Source organism: Echiichthys vipera (assembly GCF_963691815.1).
Source record: "Echiichthys vipera genome assembly, chromosome: 11".
In the NCBI taxonomy this organism is placed as follows: Eukaryota; Metazoa; Chordata; class Actinopteri; order Perciformes; family Trachinidae; genus Echiichthys; species Echiichthys vipera.
Genome location: NC_139836.1, coordinates 2,766,439 through 2,789,580, shown reverse-complemented (window position 1 = coordinate 2,789,580; position 23,142 = coordinate 2,766,439). Strand labels below are relative to the sequence as shown.

Below are 23,142 nucleotides of genomic sequence, written 5' to 3'. Positions count from 1 at the left end.
GTCCCAAAGCACTCCCAGGCGCCACTTCCTCACTACATTTAGAGACTTTTCACACCTTCTTAGAACTGGATTTAGAAACAGAGCCTAGAGCAGTTTAGCTCCTTATTCAGAGCATCAGGGAAAAGGGAGACATCTGTGCTGGGCCTCATTCAGTCCCATGCATGTGGCTCAGAGTCCAGTTCAGTAAACAGTCTCTGGGTCCCTCTCTCTCCTCTCTCAAAGCAGCACTGTTGTTGTTATGTGACACCGCGGGGTTAGAGGTCGGAGGTGGGTCGATGAAGCCATCATTTAACAAAGTATGCTGTTTCACCGTCCCGACGACAACACCACAGGGGGCCATTTTCAAATCCTCCCACTTTGGGACCCGATTGCAAAAGACCTCGTTTTCAGGCTCCGATAACGCCTGCTGCATGTGGATGGTCAGCCAAAACGAAAAAGTTGTGTGGTTACAGGAAAACGTGCCTCCGTGTGGACGGGCTCTAAAAGACTCTTGAGACTCCTTGAGTGTCTTGTTCCTATGGACACAGGGTGGGGGGCCTTTTACATGTCTGTGCCCAGGGGCCCGTTGTTTCTTAATTCGTCCATGTCTGTAGGAACAAAAGGCTCCACCTCGTGTTGAGAAACTGTGTTATTGATAGCGTTTAAAGCCAAGTACAAATAGTCCCTTAATATAAAAACGTTACCGGCCGACATCATGAGAAATATGAACAAAAGATAAACACAGAACCTGCAGGAGTCGCTCCCTCCCTCAGCAAGTCATTCAGACGGCACCACTGCTAACATCATGCTGTGTTTCCCATGATGCAAAGCCACATCCCTGGGCCTTTTCACAGAAACAATAGCTCTTTACACAGTATCTCTGAGCACCTGCTGGTCACAGGTCAGCTGTAGTGAGATCTGAACACATCGTATGTAAAGAAGGAGTGAAAAGAGCCGACGGGGGTTTGACGTTTTTTTAAATTGCCTCTCAGCTCAACAATGAGGCTTTAATGTCAGACGGAGGAGCCACCGGTGTCCTCGCGGTTCATCCACCGCAGTGTGAGTCCTTTCACAGCTAATTTACAGTAGTGGTTGATTTGTATACAGTATATTAGTCAGAGTCACTACAGCAGGATTACACCGGTGACACATGAGACAAACGTTGGGCTTTATTAAATATCGCTTACTGGAGAGTTGAGTCGTGCACTCGCAGCATCATAAACCCTTAATTTAGGTATTTAAATATTTGTTATGCATGCCTTAAAGAAGGTTTAAGGTAGTAAAATGACTGGGTGCATTCAACCTGCATCATGTGTTATATTATAATGCTTTCATTTCATGGAGCTTTCATACTGGGATCATTTCAGAATAATAACCTTTTCATCCTCGTTTAAAAATATAATTTGTCATTTGTAATGATTCATTGCTGTTTGCATATTTGCAGACACTCTATGTACCACGCAGTCTGTTCTGTGCTGTATGTTTCCCCTCCGTTGTTTACGAGGACGCTGTTTGCGTGCCAGTGGCTGTGAAATCCTTGTGTGTCTGAACGGACGCTGTCACCAAGACAAACAGCTGTTTATTTATTATCCTCACATGATAAATGCAGCCTGTGGGGCCGACCGAGGCTTCGTCTGTATTACAGTAACTGTGTCACTACAGGAAACGGTGCTCTGTGATTCACGTGTCGAAGACTGAAGCTGACACCTTCAGTGCATGTGGGAGTAACCAGTGGGACGCCTCGGTATCGCATTCTCCAGATTACAAAGTAGGCCTACTTCAGATTACAAATCAGCATCCCGGTGGCACAAGCTGTTTTTTCTTCTTTTAAAACTCTTTGGTGTGCTGTTGTGTCTGTTTGACATGATACAGTACGTCACTGTGTAACATCGACATCCACTTTCACTTACTGTGACACTCTCCAGGTCTAACAAAAGCCTCACATGCATTTCCAGCCTTGTAAAACATTTCAAAAGCTGATATCTACTGTAAATAGAGATTTTAGATTGTGACTTGTTTACACTCATTGTTTTTGCCAGATTGACTTCTTGTTAACTGCCTCTGCAGGTGCGTTGCTACCTTTCCGTGCACGTTGCTGCCACCAGCTGTCGATCTGGTGCACAGACACTACTGTTGTTGAGAGACACTTAAGCCAGGACATGGAGCTTTAAGAGCTAAAATGCAGACTGTGTTGCCTCCTGAGAGAATTCCAAGCAGTTTTCTTCAGGGACGTATACGTCCACCACAGGGCTACAGCCAAGCTAGCCATGGGGAAGCTACATGATGCTATCAGCAGAGATCAAAACAGGCTGCAAACAAAGCCACAACACCTGCTCGCTTTGTAGACTACAGCTTGGCATTAATCTCCAAAACTGCAGAAGGTCTAGAAACCCTTCTATCTGAGCATCAGGGACCAACAAACCCCAGAATATCACACCTCCTCCACCATCATCCTCAACACCGTTGTCCCCCAGGGCTGTGACCTCGGTCCACTCCCCTACCTATAGCCATTTTCACATATGAACCCCAGAAGATGTTAGGAGATACCCAAAGATTAAAAGGTAAACAGGGAAGACGTCTCTACACTGTCTGCACAATGCAAGGACAATGCCCTGAAGCACCCATTCAACCATCTTCAGCCGCTCGTCTCTAACGGGGTTGTGGGGGGACGGAGCCGATCCCGGCAGGGCACAGAGAGACAAACAGAGACAGACAACCATTCAAACTCACATTCCCACCTACGGGCAATTTAGAGTCATCAATGACCCTAACACGTGCATGTCTGTGGGAGGAAGCCGGAGAACCCACGCAGACACAGGGAGAACATGCAGAAGGGCCCAAGCCAGGATTCGAACATGGAACCCAAGGAACTTGCTGTGAGGCAACAGTGCTAACCACCACACCATGCTGCAGCCCTACTCTACACTACTCTGTAAAGATCTGTGACTGTATCTTGCACAATTATCAGGACAGCGCCACACTTTGGTGGGCTCCTTCCCTACTTCTGGCCTTACTCGGATTTCACCCATTTTCAAACTCGTCCTCCGGGAAAAGAAACCAAAACACACACTGTTCACTGGAATACGCATCAGTGGGTGGTGAGTTTCAAGTTCCTGGGATCCCACATATCTGAGGACCTGACGCAACAGGATCCCCTGAAAACTGCTGACTAACTTCTGCCGCAGCTCCACTGAGGATTCTGACGTACTGCAGTTCATCAGCAGTGTGAACAGAGGACGAGTCTGCTGCTATTAATAACACCGCTGTCGCTTTATCATCATCACTGTCACTTTACCAAAGCATTTTGTCTCCAAATACTCTTATATAGTCGCCATTATAGTTTCACTTGCGCAGTTTTTTGTTGTTATTTTTAGTGGATGTACATTATTCATTTCTGTTGTTTTTGTAATAATAATCTTTGATCATATGCTTAAAATGATTGTGTACGAAGTTTCATACTGATTGGACTAAAAATGTTGCGTAACAGTACCATCTAACGACCGATTGACCTCAAATTTAGCCTCAGTCCACCATGAAGAACTACCGATCAAACACCGCCATCTAGTGTTTTACGATCGTGGTTGCAACAACAAATAATTCCAGCAGCCAAGTTGCCAGGTTCGTTGCCCAGTAGCCTACAGGAGACCGGAGTCTGTTTGAACCTGTTTGAACCCGTCCCCTCCAGAAAATCACACCATAAAAACAAGGATTAGAGGAGTTTGACTGACAGTTAGCATTAGCTGTTAGCACTAGCCGTTCCAGCTAAGTGCAGATGAAAGTGATGTTAGCATCAAGGAGAAGCGTAGCCATGTGGGCGTGCGTTTGAATGGCGTTCCTCTCCTTTCTCTCAGTCCATGGAGTGAATGCTCGGCCTATAGTGACTCTGGTTGTTGCCCGTCTCCGCTCACTCAGCTGCTGGGACAAAGAACGCCCCCTTCACTGAGGCTCCCAAGCAGCTGCAGGACTGGCTAACTCCTTTCACCCAGTGCCAGCCTACAGTAGCTGCACCCAACAACAGGCAACCCTGGCAACGCCCAACGCTACATACAAGACGTTTTTATTTCTTTGTATGCTGAAGATGTCCGGCGTTATTGATTATTCCAATGCTCTTTTTGTGTAATGTGCATAACAACTGTAATATCCATCAATAAAGGTGCATCTTATCCGACACGAGAGATAACCTGGATGATCACCTGGCTTATTTTCTCTAACTTGACAAAGCTCCACCAGGGCCATGCCGACATTATGCATAAGTGGTGCAATCTTCATATGTAAAGCATGTTGTTTCTGTAGAGCCACTCGAACATACGGGTATACAATTAAGATAAAGGCTTTTGTGGTATATAGAGATCAGAAGGCCTGTTTCATGCAAATACTGAACACACAGAATGATTCATGGAGAATATTCAGCTCATCCAGGCTTCATTCAAAGCAGCCAGCTGAGCTCTGTGGAGATAAGGAAGGCCTGACTGACGCAAACACACACAAATGGGACTTAAACATGCCCTTTGATAGTCAGACGGACAAGTTGTCTCACTCTCTAAGTAGGTTTTCAGATATGTAAAGAGGACTCAACACCAATTTCGTGTCATTTTGAGATTTTTCAGCCATTTGGAGTGACAACTGTGGAGCTTCTCATGGATGAATGTTGACTCAGCATTTACTGCAGGTAAGATAGTGGTGCATGATCATTAATATGCTTTAGAAACTAAGAAGAGGCATCACCCACGGCATCAGCTGAGCGACACTCTGAGGCTGAACACATAGATATCTGCTGTGCGGCCTCTTATGGCTGACAGCAACACGGAGACAACAACCGTCCTCGTCAACGTCACCGGCAACACCACCACCACGCCCAAGGGTGTCCATTTGGCGCAAGTGGTCAACTGGGTGACGATCGGCATCGGGCTGCCCGCCATTGGACTGGCTATTTACACCCTGAAGAATCTCTCCAAAGGTTTGTACTCAGTACAGCAGTAGTTAAAGTGAAATTCAGGTGTAAAAGCCATCAAAAAATGTTTGTGTATGAACTGTTAATTGAGATATTCAGGAGAGCCGGACGTGGCTAGCACTGATTAGCTCGGGGCAGCACGATGAAGGCATTAAAACAGCTTTTTAACTACTTGTACTGCTCAAAATATCATTAATGATATATTCCTATTTCAACAAACTGCCACAAACCACATCATTTGCGTTTTGCTGGAATAAATCACCAATGGACCACTTGAATGGACTTTACTATGAGAGGAGCTGGTACAGGGGCCAGTAGGTAAGTCTTTAAAACACTCTTTTAATAAACTCTGGCTTCACTAACTACGCTGATGCTGCTTTGTTTTGTGTGTAGGGACTTTTCTCATGCTGCTGCAGAGGTTTGCTGTTATTTTCAGCAGCATTAGTGGTTAAAAAAGACCTTTGAATGCCTTAAAGCTTGTCGCCCCAAGCTAATCAGTGTAAGCCGCGACCAGTTGTTAGCGCCTCTCCGGGATATCTCCATTAATAGTTCATGCACCAAAAAAATTGTCTTGAGTGCTTATTTGATGACTGTATTTGCCGAAAAAGACCCTGGGATGATTTTACGTTGGAATTTCACTTTAAGAGTTTGGATCATGGTTTAGGTGATATCTGCTGACTCATCTAAAATATCAGTAATAATCAGGACGGTATCAACAACAGTGCATTCACATTTTTGTGTATTTAAGATTAATTTAGATTTAACAACACTAGTGGCGCAGAGTTTCACGTTCCTATAGAAAAACGAATGAAAAAGAATGTGAAGTATCTGAAGTACAGTTATTTCTGTTCTCTGTCCAGGTGGAAACAAAGTTCCCATGCACGTCATGTTCCTCCTGATCTCTGACGTCATCAGTTTCTTTGGCCGTCCCAGTGTAGACCAGGACATGGACACAGGGAGCTTGTCCTCCTCCAACCCCACTGACTTCATCTTCTATTTTGGTGTTGTCACCAACATCACCCTCATGCTGTTCATAGCCCAGGAGCGCCATCTCGTGGTGGCATACCCGCAGTGGCTCGACTGCTGCGGCAGCATCAGGCGCTCTCCTGCAGTCACCTTGCTGGCGTGGGCTGCTCCGGTCGGCCTCCTGGCCCTCGCCGTGCTGCGGTACAACCTGTGGTTCGCTGTGTCTCTGCTCACTCCTTTTCCCCTCCTCCTCTTCTTTGCTGTGGACTCCTGGAGGGCGCTGATCTGCTCCCGATCAAACCCTAAAACCCCAGAGAGGAGGAGGGCGGTGTGGGGGATCGGTGCCATCTGGGCTAACTACACCCTCCTCTACGTCCCGTTCATCCTCAGCATCCTCCTGGAGGCTCTGTCCTTTAAGGAGACGGTGACGTACCTAGGGCTGGTGTCTCACATGCTGCTCTACCTCAGCCCTCTGGTGGACCCCTTCCTCTACATATTCATGACCAAAGGGCTCAAAGAGGTGCTGCTCGCGCTGCCCTGCTGTCATAACCGAAGTCGGAGAGAGAACAGAGCCCCCACTGTGGATACTGTGGCTGAGACTGTGGAGACGAGGCTTTGAGGAGGACATACAGTTGTCTCCAAACACGTCCAGTATGGTTTGGGATTATTGGAGCCGAGGCCGGAAATAATGTTAAGTCAGTCAGAGACACTTTACAGACCATTTACAAGCACATAGGGAGAGCTTTACAGGCAGTAGTTCAGAACGGGACCATCGCTTGGCTTCCTGCACAATGTTCTCGAGAACCACTCAACCCATCGACTTCACACTCGGCGCTTAACTCACTTGAGTCCTCAGCAATGTGCACGCGAAGTCGATCAGATGATCAGTTCTTGAGATGTGTGAAGGACAGTCATATATACATACATGCACACAGAACAAGCCCCCACCACAGCAACTTCCTGGTTGATCCAATAAGGAAGTGTCAAGCGTCAGTTCTCTGAGTGTCCACTAGGGGCAGGTTTCATAACAGAGCAGCTTCTCATTGAGCCCCATGTTAAACAGGCTGTTTACACAGCATCATTAAACCTGTTTAAGGACAAAAGAACATTCAAGTCTGTGTGTTTAGCTCATATCTCCATGGCAACACTGAGGGGGAGGGGCTAGTTTTTATTCAATTGGAGGTTAAAGTTTATGAATAATTAGGGGCGTGGCCTATTGAGTGACAGCTAGCCTCTGGCCCTCCTTGGAGGTAAACGTCAGCCAGATGGACGTACGCCCCTCCCCCCTACATCACATACATGCCCTTTTTTGGAGGCGGAGTCAAAGTCTGACCATATGGCAGCTCCCGTAGGCGAGTACGATTGGATCAAGTTGAGAGAACGGACCTGATGGAGACGCTACGTCCATTTTTAAACAGTCTGACACGGACACATTGATTCCTTCCTTAACAGTTAAGTGATGCTGCTACAGCGCCACCCATTGGCCAAATGGCACCATGTCCATTTGGACACGGACGCTTTCCCATGTCCCCTCACACACCAAGTCTACACATCACATGTCCACCAAATGTGGTTGCAACAGCACAACGCATCCAGGAGATATGACATGTTTTGTTCTATAAGCCCCGCCCATAGCGTTTGAGCAAACTTTGAAGGCCAGCTGTAGCAAAACTGTGGTGAACATAAAAATCTCAAAATAGTCAGTTTTTCCAGCTTGGTCCAGAGATGTCCTGTACAGAATTTGGCGATGATTGCTCAAAATTTGCAGGAGGAGTAGAGAAAAAAACCGATTTGGACACAATTCAAAATGGCAGAAATGGGAGCTGCTTATATGGAAAGAGTCATCTGGACCGAAAGAGTCCAGGAGAAATGTTTCTATGAGATGTGAAGTTTGCTTGTTATAGCACCACCGTCTGGACAAATGGCACCAACTTTGCACCACATGGTCAGATGAGCACAACAGCAGTGTCTGAACAGTGTCCAGTTACACCTTCATGAGTTTGATTGGGTGTCAGCGGTCAGCTGGTAACCAAGCAACAGCTGAATGAGCCAGCCATTGTGAAGCAAGAATGAACCGGCGCTATGTCTGAAACTAGTGCTGAGGTTACAGTCGTGGAAAAAATGCATGAGACATGAAGGAATGTGTGAGTCGTGCCTTGTCCCCAGTCATGACTCGGTGTTTGGAGAGGCCTTGGAGGCATTTACTCTAATGGGCATAAGTGAGGAGGCTATTAGAAGAAGAAGAATTCCTTTATTCGTCCCGCAATGGGGAAATTCAATTTTTACTCTATTTTGTCATTTTACACACACACAGACAGGACCTATGTACATGCAACTAGTGGAGAGATGTTAGAGTGAGGGGGCTGCCAATGGATCAGCGCCCCAAGCAGTTGTGCCTGAACTGGCACCTCTCCAGCCACCAGTCCACGCTCCATTCATGGTCCAAACAGGGACTCGAACCGCAACCCTCCGGTTCCCAGCCAAGTCACCTATGGACTGAGCTACTGCCGCTCAGTCTTACTAGAGATGTTCCACAGTCCCACAGAGTCTGGAACAAGAGTGACACAACTGCTTTGTCTGTCGTTATGTACGATGTGATATACGATGTTTACATGGACGTATTCTGAACCAACGGGCCCCTGGGCACACACATGTAAGAGGCCCCCCACTCTGTCTACGTAGGATCAAGACCCCCAAATTCAAAGAGTCTACTTTTAGTTGTTTTGTTTCTCTTTGTAGGCCATTTGCATCTATTGTTTTCACGTTTTGCATCTTTTTGTGGTGGTTTTGCATCTATTTTTAGTCATTTTGCATCTTTTTGTGTTGGTTTGCATCTATTTTTAGTCATTTTGCATCTTTTTGTGGTGGTTTTGCATCTATTTTTAGTCATTTTGCATCTTTTTGTGGTGGTTTTGCATCTATTTTTAGTCATTTTGCATCTTTTTGTGGTGGTTTTGCATCTATTTTTAATCAGTTTGCATCTTTTTGTGGTGGTTTTGCATTTATTTTCAGTCATTTTGCATCTTTTTGTGGTGGTTTTGCATCTATTTTTAGTCATTTTGCATCTTTTTGTGGTGGTTTTAGTCATTTTACATCTTCTTATGGGGGTTTTGCATCTATTTTTAGTCATTTTCCGTTGCTATGTCGTCATTTTGATTCTCTCTGGTCATTTTACATCTATTTTTCGTGTGTTCCTTGTCACTTTTTGTCTACATGTGTTTGTTTTGTGTCTATTTTTAGTCATTCAGCATCCCTTTGTAGTCGTTTTGCATCCCTGTAGTATTTTTTTTTTTGTCTCTTTTTGGTCATTTTTGTGTATATTTGTTATCATTTAGATTCTCTCTGTGATCATTTAGTGTTTTGTTTTGAGTCAGGGCCCCCCTCACTGTATCTTTGTATACTCTATCAATATCTTCTCTGCACAGATTTGTGTTGTAATGAACTCATATATTTATATTTATATATGTAAGTACGGACCCCTGAGGCTCATGCAGTTATTATTTTGTTCATCTAACACAAGGGTGTCAAACTGATCCAGTAAAGCTTCGCTGTGGCTGCAGGTTTTCATCCCAACCAACAAAAACACACCTGGTCCAACAAATCAACTGTGTGAAGGCAGTTCAGGTGATTGCATGAGTCGAGTCAGGTGTGTTCTTGCTTGGTTGGACTGAAACCTGCAGCCACAGCGACTCTTTACTGGACCAGTTTGACACCTGTGCTCTAAAGTAATGATTGACCAGACGTTTCCTTCATCAAATCGGCGTTGGGTAAGTGAAGAAAGAAATGTTCACTGTAACTTTGTAACTTGAAATACATCAGAGGGATGAACATATTGACAAATGATTGCATTATTTTGAACCTTATGTGAATTCTTAGAGGTAGAGTTAAAGAGGAAATATGTCAAACTCAGTCCTTCTTCTTAGAATCTACGTTAAAAACACACAATCGCATTGCCATTCTTTTTCATGTTGGTTTCTTTTATTCATTCATTCATCTTCAGCCTCTTATCCCGGGGTCGGGGTCGCGGGGGGGCTGGAGCTGATCCCAGCTGACATCGGGCGTGAGGCGGGGTCCACCCTGGACAGGACGCCAGTCTATCACAGGACACATAGAGACCAACAGAGACAGACAACCATTCACACCTACGGGTGATTTAAAGTCTGTTGGTTTCTTACTGTTTGTAATTTGTACATTTGTAGAAAAACTCTTAATATAACATTTAACATAAGGACCAGTTCAGAATCAAATTCAAGTTATAATAAAGTGACATTTATTCTTACACAACAAAAGAACAGACAGTGCACATGTTGTGAAGTCCGTCTTCACGACCCCAAGTCTTCGGGTGAAAGAGAAGTTGACAGTTGTCATGGAGACGTGTTTAGAAAACACTGGTCGTTATCTTCAGCGTTCCCAAAACTCCTCCTCTGCAGCCGCTGCACGAACACGGCTGAAGGCAACTTTCCCACAGTCAGAGACAAAACAGTTCACACAGCCAGAGTTCACACGACACAGAATTACAGTGCTCTCAATTACTCAACAAATATACTCTTTTATTATTTATCTGTTATTTTCTTATTGCTGCGTTTTTATTTTCTATTTGATGTGAATCACTCTGTACTTGTGAGTCAATATGCGAAGGCTGCATTTGACTTTCAGTAATTTAAGTAGAGCAACTTTTTAGGAAAAGTAGTTAATTTAACATTAAAGGTTCTGTAATTATCGTTAGTTAATGGGTAATAAAAGCCTTATAAGTCCTTATAAACAGTAATGTGTGTTAATAAGACTATATAAATGTTAATTGTAGCGTAACAAATGGGTTAATTGCTATTTTATAAGTATTTAACTTTGCAAATATTAACAGTTAATTAAGCTCTTTGCAGCGAGTAAGAACAATAAGGGTTAATAAATCTGTTATTATGCACATATGCACAGTTTTTAAAATGATATTCATAAAAAAAGCATGATCTTCTCTCTCTTACATTTAAAAACAAAACAAAAAAAAATGTAATTAGTGCATTATGAAGGATATTGTTCCCTTTTTGGATCCAGTAGCTGCAAAAAGCCGAATTAACTGTTTATTAGAGTCCTATAATCTAATAATAAATGTGTTTATTGTTATTTTAAAAGCATTTAACTTTGCAATTATTAACAGTTAATGATGCTCTTTGCAGCGAGTAAGAACAATAAGGGTTAATAATCTGTTATTATGCACTTCCTGTCAGTTTTTTAAAATGATATTCATAAAGAGAGGATATGATCTGCTCTCTCTTACATTCTTAAGATTCTTAATAAGTGCGTTATAAAGGACATCGTTCTGACTTTGGAGCTGGCTGCAAAAAGCAGAATTAACTGTTAATTAGTGTCTTATAATCTAATAATAAATGTGTTTTTGAGGTTATAATTAACACTTAAATCGTCTTAACACATAAGAATGTTAAAAATTATTATATATAACGCTTATCACAAGGTCTTTAATATAAAGTGTGGCTGAAGAGTCAAATAAAAATAGACGACATCATCCTTCACAGCTTCAGTTCATTTAATGTAAAAAAAAAAAGTGTAATCACATAAAACATTTCACTACAGTTAATGTTTCAGACCAACAACCGTAGATGAATAATTTTTCATTTATTCACTTTAAACCTTTTTAAATAACCTTCAACATTTTGACCTGAGTTTTCGTACAAACAGACAGAAAGTTCTGGACACGATGACGCTGTTCTCTCCTTCAGTCACGCCTGTTTACCTTTGCAGGAGGCCGTGAGTGCACAATGGTTGTCTCAGACGCGTGAGCACGTAATAAAGTCCTTGTTTCACTTTCCCCTGCAACGCTGAGCGTCTGTCGCGCTCTTTCACTCCAGGAAAGCACCTGAAGCCTCCGCCTCACTTCCTCTGTAACGACACAAAAACAGTGCAGCGCTGATCTGAGTGTTTCTGTTGATAACACTGAAAACAGTCTGAGCTGAGTCCGACTCATCTCATCTCATCTTCAGCCTCTTATCCGGGGTCGGGTCGCGGGGGCAGCAGCTTTATCAGGGGACCCCAAACTTCCCTTTCTTGGGCCACATTAACCAGCTCTAACTGGGGGATCCTGAGGCGTTCCCAGGCCAGTGTGGAGATCTAATCTCTCCACCTGGTCCTGGGTCTTCCCCGAGGCCTCCTCCCAGCTGGACGTGCCTGGAACACCTCCCTAGGGAGGCGCCCAGGGGTGCCAACACAGTCCGACACAGTGTTAGTCAAACTATGACCTTTAAAAATGCATCTGAATCATACGATACAGACGTGAAACAGTAAAAACAATGTGTTCTGATTAGTTTTGGACAGTTTCACCGCGTCAAACTCAACCACATCAATATGATATTGTGTTTTTTTTTGATTAAGCGTTAAGAATTCACTGTAGAAAAAGTAATGCAGGGCGACACGGTGGCGTGGTGGTTAGCACTGTCGCCTCACAGCGAGAGGGTTCCTGGGTAAATGTTGTAGCTTTGTCCTAAGAGGTCGTACGCTTGAGTGTTTGTGAATTTAATCATTGCATTCTGTGTAGTTTATTTAAAGAAGCCTGCTGGATTTGACATCTGAACAAGACGGTCAGCACTGTCGCCTCACAGCGAGAGGGTTCCAGGTTTGAATCCCGGCTGGGGCCCTTCTGTGTGGAGTTTGCATGTTGTCCCCGTGTCTGCGTGGGTTTTCTCCGGGTTCTCCGGTTTCCTCCCACAGTCCAAAGACGTGCAGGTGTTCGGTTCATTGATGACTCTAAATCACCCGTAGGTGTGAATGGTTGTCTGTCTCTGTTCGTCTCTATGTGTCCTGTGATAGACTGGCGTCCTGTCCAGGGTGGACCCCGCCTCACGCCTGATGTCAGCTGGGATCGGCTCCAGCCCCCACGCGACCCCGACAGGGACAAGAGGCTGAAGATGAATGAATGAATGAATGAACATCTACATTTAATGCTGCTCTCTTTAATCATCTCCTTGCATATTCGTTAATGGTCACCTGTGTTTTTTCTTACATGAATAACGACATTTACTCCCTAAACTGTTGCTTTAAAATCCAACAGAATGCAACAGAGTAAATGTTCTGCTTAATATACTTTTCCTGTGCCGCTGGTGAACTTTTACTGAACACACGTGAGATTAGAGTCAGCCAGGTGATGCAGTGATGGGGTCCATGTTTAAGAGTTGCTGTACACTTTGTTTGCCACCAGATGCTGCTGTGTCTGCATTTGAAGCCCTGGAGCTTTCATTCATTCATTCATTCATTCATTCATCTTCAACCGCTTGTTCCTGTCTGGAGCCGATCCCAGCTGACATCAGGCGTGAGGCGGGGTCCACCCTGGACAGGACGCCAGTCTATCACAGGACACATAGAGACGAACAGAGACAGACAACCATTCACACCTACGGGTGATTTAGAGTCATCAATGAACCGAACACCTGCACGTCTTTGGACTGTGGGAGGAAACCGGAGAACCCGGAGAAAACCCACGCAGACACGGGGACAACATGCAAACTCCACACAGAAGAGCCCCAGCCGGGATTTGAACCAGGAACCCTTTTACTGTGAGGCAGCTAACCACCACACCACAGTGTCGTCCTCTGGTGCTTTCAATCTCCTCTAAATTATCATGATTTTCAAAATGATACAAAGAAAATGTAAAGTTGACTGTGGGACGGCAGTGTTTTGTCATTATTTTGGAAAAAACATACAAAGTAAAAATGTGTTTTCTTCAGTTTGAAAATCAGAAGTAAAAAATCATCACGCACGTCCGCTGCTCGGTGTCATTCTCACTGTGACCACCAGATGAAGCCAAAGGACGAGGACATTCACAGACTGACGAGTCCGATCAGTCTGTGAATGTTCTCATGTGTCGAGGTCGTCGTTCTCCTCAAAGCAAGTTCAGTCAAAAGCAACTAGACTTGGTTATTTGTCTAGGAAGACGTTTCACCTCTCATCCAAGAGGCTTCATCAGTTCATGTACGCATCTGACCAGGCTGGGACTGGACCAGGACCAGGACCAGGCTGGGACTGGACCAGGACCAGGACTAGGACCAGGACCAGGACCAGGACCAGAGTGGGACTGGACCAACTAACTGGTGTGGAGATCCAGGTATTGAACCTCTCACAAGGCCGATGATGTTACTGGAACCCTTTGTGAGAGGTTAAATACCTGGATCTCACACCACTTAGTTTGTCCAGTCCCAGTCTGGTCCTGGTCCTGCTCCTGGTCCTGGTCCAGTCCCAGCCTGGTCAGATGCGTACATGAACTGATGAAGCCTCTTGGTTGAGAGGTGAAACGTCTTCCTAGACAAAGAACCAAGTCCAGTTGCTTTCGACTGAAAGTGCTTTGAGGGACAAGTCCGATCATTTCCGTGGACTAAAGTACCGACCTGGGCTTTTCTATGTCCTCGATAGTCTCCGGCAGCCGGGCACCCAGCGTCTCTGGAAGCAGCAGAGCCACCAGGCCGGAGGTGATGGCCACAGAGCAGAGGATGACCTGAGGCAGAGGGGTCCACACGTCCTCCAGCAGCAGGATGAGGGGCGCCACGGAAACGCCCAGTCGACTTATGAAGCTGGTGTAGCCCAAAGCGTTCTGTCTGGGGAGCCAGGAGGTAAAGCACAAGAACGTTATACACACACGTCCCTGTGACTGCACGTGTCAGCGCTTTTTAAATGGCCAGACATACTTTTTTATTAGAACATTTCATTTATTTCAGGCAGCGTTCATTACGACAGCATTTGCACAGAAAAACAGCAACATTTTAACGCAATTTGTGCCTGAAAAGGAGCGGGAATAAGAAAAACTCGTATTTATGCCCCGCCCCTTTTTCTCATCAAGTGTCTTAAACAGAGTGTGTGATGTCACTTCCTGAATTTATGCAACTAAATGTAAATAAACAAAAACACACACACACAAAACAACACCTTACAATGTCTCTGACCCATTTCTCAGTTTTTATAAATATATATTTTCCAAATGTGCTCTGAGACTCGTCACTTGATCTGTTATCGGAGATGAATCCATTTAAAACTCAAATGACTGACTCAAAAATGTTATTATGAATTAGCTGAGCGTCCTTATGATAATATAATAATATAATAATAATAATAATAATAATATGAAGGACTGAAGCTGTCAAAATCAAAAATAAATGACTCAAATTGTCACTTCAAATGTGGCATTTCCCCTGTTTATTTACCTCCCTTTTTCATTTTCCATTGTATATATTATTTATTTATTTATTTATGATTCATTTTTAAATTTGTATTTATTTAAACATTTATTATTTATTCATTTTAAATGGATGAAAATAATGTGCCATACATTTTCCCTTGTTTCCCTTTTTAATTTTCCATTTTATATATTATTATTTATTAAATGTATTATTCATTTTTAAGTTTGTTTTTATTTTTCATTTATTTTAAATGGATGGAAATAAATTGTCACTTCAAAATGTGCCGTACAGTTTCCCTGGTTTCCCTTTTATTTATTATTATTTATTAATTTCATACATTTTAACACTTATTCTTTATTCATTTTAAATGTATTTGTGTGTGTGTGTGTGTGTGTGTGTGTGTCGTCAGTCTAAACACTCTAATGTGAATGAACCAACGGGAGAAAAGCTTTGAATGACATTAACGTTCAACTCGACCATTTAAAGCCTTAAAACACGTCGTTATTATTATCATAAGTGACATGAATGATGAACGTAATGAGGCTTTTTGTCAGTGCAGCACGTTAGCGTCACCGACCTGATGACTGTGGGGTAGAGCTCCGTGGTGTAGAGGAAGATGACGGTGAAGGAAGCTTCTGAGAGGCCTTTCCCAAGAATGGCCACAACAATACGCACGTACCACAGATCTGCAGAGGACAAGTACACGATGAGCATGTGAGTGAACATCCATCCTTTCAAGGCGCAAAGTAACGCGCTTGTGTTTCAGTTAGGAGAAATCCGGCCAATCAGCGTCCTGTGAGGAGCTACTGGCAGTTGAAGGTGGAGCGGGGAGCGATGACACCGCGAGAGGCGCCCGCTCGTCCCAAACAAAGATGGCGGCTCCTGAAGAGGTCAGTTTAGATGCTGCATCAGTGTCATCAGAATTAGATTATTAGAATTGTCTTTATGGTTTGAACCAGTAAAACGACATTTACGGTACAATCCCTGAAAGTGCAGAAATAACTTTATTATTTTTATTATTTATAACAATAAAAGCATCAAAAAGAACAGGCTAGAGCTTTAGAAGACACATTTAAAACACGCACACGCACACACAGGCGCACACACGCACACGCACGCACACGCACGCACACACGCACGCCATCGCACGCCATCGCACGCCATCGCACGCAAACGCACGCAAACGCACGCAAACGCACGCAAACGCACGCAAACGCACGCAAACGCACGCAAACACACAGGCGCACACACGCACGCAAACACACGCACACACACACACACACACACACACACACACACACACACACACACACACACACACACACACACACACACACACACACACACACATACACACCGTAGCAGCTTAAGGAGACAACGGTAGCTTGCAGAGACCCTGAGCAAAGATCCTCATCAGAGAGGGAGAAACTGTAGTGAGTGCACATTTGGTGATTATAAAAAAAAGGTGGTGTCGATACCATAACATGCAAAGTACATGCACTCAACATCAGAACTGTCTTTGCCTGATAGATGGTTCGTCCAATCACCTGCCAGGTATGATTTGAAAGCGTCGGCCCTTTCCCAATCAGTATTTAATGAGTCAGACGCTCCCTGTGGGTTTCTCAGTCACTTCATTTGACCTTTTTAGCAGCAGTGAGAGCGAACAGCTCAGAGGGAATCATGGTCATCGACATCGTGAGTGGAGAGATTTTTAATGTGGCTGCCTTCAACAGAGTTTACCGGTTTGCCTGGACTTGGTTATTTGTCTAGGACAGGGGTGGGTAATTCAGGTCCTGTAAAGCCACTGTCCTCCATGTTTTAGGTTCCTCCCTACCCTAACACACTTGAGTCTAACAACAATCAAACTGTGACGAGCTTCAGCTGCTTGATAACGAGCAGATCATTAGGATCAGGTGTGTGAGAGCAGAGAGGAACCTAAAACATGCAGGACAGTGGCTCTCCAGGAGCAGAACTGCCCACCCCTGCTCTAGGAAGACGTTTCACCTCTCATCCAAGAGGCTTCATCAGTTCACCAGTCCCAGCCTGGTCCTGGTCCTGGTCCAGTCCCAGCCTGGTCCAGTCCCAGCCTGGTCCTGGTCAGATGCGTACATGAACTGATGAAGCCTCTTGGATCAGAGGTGAAACGTCTTCCTGACAAATAACCAAGTCCAGTTGCTTTTGACTGAAGTTGCTTTGGGGACCACTAATTACTCGTTAACAGAAACCCAAACGTGGCGTACATCAGATCTGTGTGTAACATTCGGTTAACCTGAAGCAGGAATGCAAAAGAAAACATAACCATGAACCTTGTGGTAAAAGGATGTTGATGGCGATGCAGGTCCCTGTCAGTAACAGCGTGCCTGCCTGACACTTCCTCCGCCCGATGACGTTGAGACAGCAGTAGATCATCAGCTTGGCGGGAACTTCGATGGCGGCGTAGATGAAGTGTGTGAGGTACATGTTTAAACCAAACCCACTGATGTTCAGGCTGATGCCGTAATACGTCGAGGCGACTCCATACCTGCAGAGCATAAGGTAAGGTACTTAGTCCTTTATTCATGTTTCTGTAGCTTAGGTCGCCTCCTTTCATTCATTAATATCTGAAATACATGCGTCGTCAAGGAGACACCCACCAAACGATCCCAGTCAGGAGACTCAACTGCCTCATCTTCGGGGTCTTGATGAGGTGAAGGTACGTGTAGCTTTTGTCCTGTTTTTCCTGGATCTCGACCTCGGAGAGCGCCTGAACAGAAGAAGTCGTGTTAAAGGGAGGGAAGACTCTCTCCGGCTCGCTGTCTGTGAATCCCTTCATCAGCTAGCGTTACGTTACCTCAGCAGATGAACACCGGGCTCAAACGTACGTACCTCCAGCTGGAAGTTGGAGGACGGTTTCTCTCTTTTGTTGAACTTGGCACATTTGTCGATATAAAACTTGGCCCTTTTCACTTCACCGTGAGCTAAAAGCCACCGTGCAGATTCAGGGATCCACCTGCAATCAGTGACAAAATGATTCACTTTCAGTGGTAGGGTCCATCCATCCATCCATCCATCCATCCATCCATCCATCCATCCATCCATCCATCCATCCACAACTTCTTGTCTCTATCAGGGTCTCGGGGGGCTGGAGCCGATCCCAGCTGACATCGGGCGTGAGGCGGGGTCCACCCTGGACAGGACGCCAGTCTATCACAGGACACATAGAGACGAACAGAGACAGACAACCATTCACACCTACGGGTGATTTAGAGTCATCAATGAACCCAACACCTGCACGTCTTTGGACTGTGGGAGGAAACATATACATACATATACAGATGTTTTGCCACTGCTCATTATACCTGATGAAGGTCAGAAACACTGAAATGTTGTATTTATTTATTAATATTAAAGATTTCCGTCTGTGAGAGGACAGTGTGCGTCAGTGTGACTCATTGTTATTGAAACTTACCACCAGGTCAGAACGGCAAAGCCCAGCGGTGCTGTGACCGTCATGATCAGAGTCCGCCAGTCGTTGACCAGGAAGGCGAACCCGGCCAGCAGCATGTTACCTGCAGACCAGGCCAGACTGCCGATCACAGCGATGAACGACCTGTGACCTACGTCCACCCACTCGATGCCTGCAAGGTGAGAACGATTGGTTGAAAGTGCGTGATCAGATTAGACACACACAACTTTAGAGGGATAGTACTTCAAACATCCAAACCCTTTAAACTCTGTTGGGGGAATGTAGAAAATACTATGATATCTTAAATATGTGGGTTCTGGTGCGTGAGTGGAGAGATGCGTGTCTCCTCTCTAACGTGCGTACAAGGGGTTGTGTTATTACGCTGGCGCCAGGACTGATAACAGGACAGTGTCCTTGAAAAGATTGTGCTATAATATGTGATGCACTTTTGAGACCATTTAAAGTTGTACTCCGTAAAAAAATCCATCTATTGTCTTTTAAGTTGATATCCATCACAGAGTGAGTTAAAACAATGGTGATTGATCATATGACGCGCTATTGAAAGCACTTGTTGGCGAGTATTACAATATCCGTGTCTGTGGAGACATTCCCTCTCTAGATGTGAATAAGCCTCCATGATGACAGCGGTTATGCTACGTTCACTTGTAATTGGAAATCAGAAACTTCCGCTCCTGTGTCAGTCTTGTAGTGAGGACAGAAGTGTAATCCATCCGTCCCGTGCCCCGTGCTTTAGGGTCCTTGTCCCCCCCTCCAAGCCCGTTTGTACTCACACTACCTGGGCCTCTGAGAATGCTTCTTGCTGCCTATACGTCATCACGCCGTAACACGTCACACGCATTGATGACGTCATGGCGATGCATCGCTTTGTTTGCAAACGTGCTTTACAAAAGCCCACCTCTCCCAAACGGGACGTGGACGGCTCCTAGGCGCGGTAGCGTTGCACTCACACTGGTCAAAGGAACCAGACTTTAGCCGTGAAACGTCCTGGGGCACGGTACGGAGGCACAGTGTGAGTGCGCCGTTAATGGAAATCTTACTGAGGACTATGGAGTTGATGCTGATTCCTGTCAGTCCGAACCCGGTGAGAAACCTCAGCACTGCGAACAGAACGTAGGAGTTTGCGAAGGCGCTGGAGAAGCCGAACACGATGGCCATGATGTACGAGGCGAGCAGAGTGTTTCTCCTCCCGTATCTGCAAAAAAAGAACAGGAAGTAGATTTAGAATTGCCACAATGTGAACTTTGTGGACTTTGTGGGCTTTTTCTTCACATACTTATCACAGAGGAATCCAAAAGCTATGGCCCCCGTCATGACTCCAAAGAAGAAGATGGAGCCGGCGGTTTGTGTCAGGCTTTTTCTGTCACAGACAAGGTCCCACTGGAGAAACAGATCGGAGAATAGATTATCTTTTTATTCCCCTCATTTATAGGAAATATAGGGAACGCCGTAAAATCCCGCCATGGTTTTTTTTGACGATTCACACATCAAATAAGCCACAGAGACAGTTTCTTTTCGTGTATGAACTACTAACGGAGAAATCCAGGGGAGATGCTAGCAGTCGGGGCGTGGCTAACAGTGATTAGCTCAGGGCAGCACGGTGAAGGCATTCAAAGGTCTTTTTTAACCACTAATGCTGCTGAAAATAACAGCAAACCTCTGCAGCAGCATGAGAAGAGTCCCTACACACAAAACAAAGCAGCAACAGCGTAGTTAGTGAAGCCAGAGTTTATTAAAAGAGTGGTTTAAAGACTTACCTACTGGCCCCTGTACCAGCTCCTCTCATAGTAAAGTCCATTACAGTGGATTACCAAAGTCAATCCCAAAGGAAGGAGCCCATTGGTGCTTTGTTTTGTGTGTAGGGACTCTTCTCATGCTGCTGCAGAGGTTTGCTGTTATTTTCAGCAGCATTAGTGGTTAAAAAAGACCTTTGAATGCCTTCACCGTACTGCCCCGAGCTAATCACTGCGACTCTACCGGATTTCTCCGTTAATTGTTGTTACACAAAAAAAACTCTCTTGACGGCTTACTTGATGGCTGCAGGTGTTGAAAAAGACCGTGGGATGATTTAAAGTCAGCATCAACACAGACAGAGGTAGTTGAGTGGATTAAAAGTGCTCAGAGCGGCGGTTTGATCTCATCAGAAAGTCGGAGAAGTGGATCATTTATTTCCAATCAATACGGCGTAAAAGGAATTGTTAATGTGTTGTCATTTTACTCAATTTAATAATGTTTAATAGATTACAATTTTAGCGCGCCTGGCTCCTGGAACAAAATACAGCACCTCCTTAAATCAGATGACTCATTAAACCTCGTCCTCTCCTTGTTATTGTGTTACAAAACTGTTATTTTGATTCTCTATCAAAGCATCTGCCATTACGACACAACACGTAATCTATTTAACATTCATTAATGTATCAAATGATTTTCCCTTATCAAGGTTTTCAGTGGCTTTTTATTTATTTCATAAAACAAAGCCATCACTGAAATATCTTAATCTTTGAACAACACCCAAAGTTTGATTCTGATAAAAAAAAAACGTACCTCTGTTGCCAGAGTGGATGTGAAGGTGGAGTTGTCATAAACCCAGCCGCTCTGACACTGAACGGTTGGCAGCCCCGCGCTCTCCGATCCGTTGGCCAAGAGCTGGAACTGAGGCTCCGCGAACATCTCGCAGGATTTCGGCCTCCCATCGTCTCGCACCGGAAGGCTGACGGTCAGCCTCTGCTTCTGGGTTAAATTCCTGAAGAATCAACCTCCATCATCATCATCAGCACCACCGCCCAGGGTGCTGACGTCACAGCGGTGAGGAGGCGACGCGGCGATGAAGTTGTTCAGTAAGAAGTGACAGGGCAGGACGATCCGAGGGGCGCACAGCAGGACGAGGATGAGGATTTGGAAAGGGCCGAAACCGTCGATCTCCTCCAGGATTTTCTCAAACTTCATCTTCACCGTGCTTCACCTGTGGAAGTTTACACAAGTGAAGTAGATCAACTGTCTGGACCACTTTACCATACAATTACATATGTGCCATCACTCACCTGCGTGGAAAAGTGCCTGACTGACTGTCCTCTCGGTTTCCTTTTGGTGAGAAATTTAGGCTCTGCTGCCCTTTCTACCCGACCGGCGTGATCATTAACCTCTGCGTCACCTTTGGACATCGTAAACCTGGTAAATAGATTACACATTAGCACAATGATTATGTTTAATGCAACAACAATCGGATGTCAGAGGAGATCTTGGTGTGTGCACGGACACGGTCGGAGATACTGTGTAATGTGCGTACCCATCGGTTCAGAGTGTTGGAGGCAGAGATATCGCCTCATCTTATCTGAACCTGGACACCCAGAGTCTCCACTCATGCATGCATCCAGACAGTCATCATGACATTCACACGCCTTCATAATATTTTAATATTATGCGTGTTCAACAGGCACAGCTGCAGCTATTTAGGGAAAATCTGCATCTGGCAAAAATGAAGAAACTCAACCTTATGTTTTCTTTGTCATCTCTTGGGCGTGTTGTTTCACCATAAAGACTACTAATGTCATCGAGTTCATGGAAACCCCCCCCACCCCACAATCACACACACACACACACACACACACACCCGTCAGGTGGAGAGGAGGGATTGTGCAAGTCAGCGTGAGTAGATTTGTAAAGAGAGTAAAGCCTTAACGCCCCTGAGGGTCAGCAGCAGTCACCATTAAAGACAAGAATGAATGAAGAAGCGAGCCGGTTGTTGGTGTCAGACGGGCTGGTTTGAATGTTTCAGAAACTGCTGATGCACCTCCATCACAAGTGTGCACAGGGTCAGAAAGAGAGAAAAGTCCAGGAAGCAGAAAGGCTTTGTTGACGGCAGAGGAGGTTAAAAGACAACAACACCTCGACGTGGTTAAGTTCATGGGATCAAATCCTGAGGGACTGCAGAAACAAATGTTAACTTCCTGCTGGAGATGACCTTCTTGCTGCAGCACGTGTATTATCTTTCACATCACTGAGGCTTTTTGACCAAAGCGCTCATTTCTGCAGCTGCTGCAGCTTTAGTTGCTCTGAGCTCTGAGTTGCAAACGATCTCCAGAAGAGGGCGGCAGTGTTCAAGGTTTAAATGTGTCCAAATGCACAGCAACTACTGGGTTCAGCTGTCTGACATAATGTTACTGCATCCACAGTCATCACTACTCTCCTCACTTTTGTTTTAACTGTCAAATGTGTAAAGTGAAAGGGTCTGAAATAGACGTGTTGGTAGTAGATTTACTGTACGGACTTATTTCAAGTTTACGTCACGCTGGAGTTCTGGAGACTTATTCATTCATTCATTCATGTTCTGGAGACTTATGCAAAATACAAAGCCGGTGATGCATTTTGTAATCATAATTTGTAATATACAGCAAAAGCTCAGACTCGTTCCCTACCTGCTTACTCCAGGTGGGGATTGCGTCCTGACCCCAAGTGAAGGAGTTCAAGGACCTCAGGATCTTGTTCACGAGTGAGGGGACGATGGAGCGTGAGTTTGGCCGGAGAATCGGAGCAGCGGGGGCGGAGCTGCAGTCGCTCTACCGCACCGTTGTGACCCAAAGAGAGCTGAGGAAGGCAAAGCTCTGGATCTA

The 23,142-nt window shown here is 45.0% G+C and overlaps 1 pseudogene across 1 annotated transcript; it reads right to left on the bottom strand.

Moving 5' to 3' along the window:
- Positions 1-11,748: 11,748 nt before the first annotated feature.
- Positions 11,749-21,478, bottom strand: LOC310953915 (solute carrier family 22 member 7-like; annotated as a pseudogene). The gene is made up of 10 exons: positions 21,077-21,478; positions 19,809-19,912; positions 19,573-19,727; positions 18,518-18,686; positions 17,935-18,058; positions 17,703-17,812; positions 17,376-17,590; positions 15,643-15,755; positions 14,284-14,486; positions 11,749-11,788 (listed from the first exon to the last, which is right to left on the bottom strand). The product of its transcript is annotated as a solute carrier family 22 member 7-like (transcript).
- Positions 21,479-23,142: the final 1,664 nt, after the last annotated feature.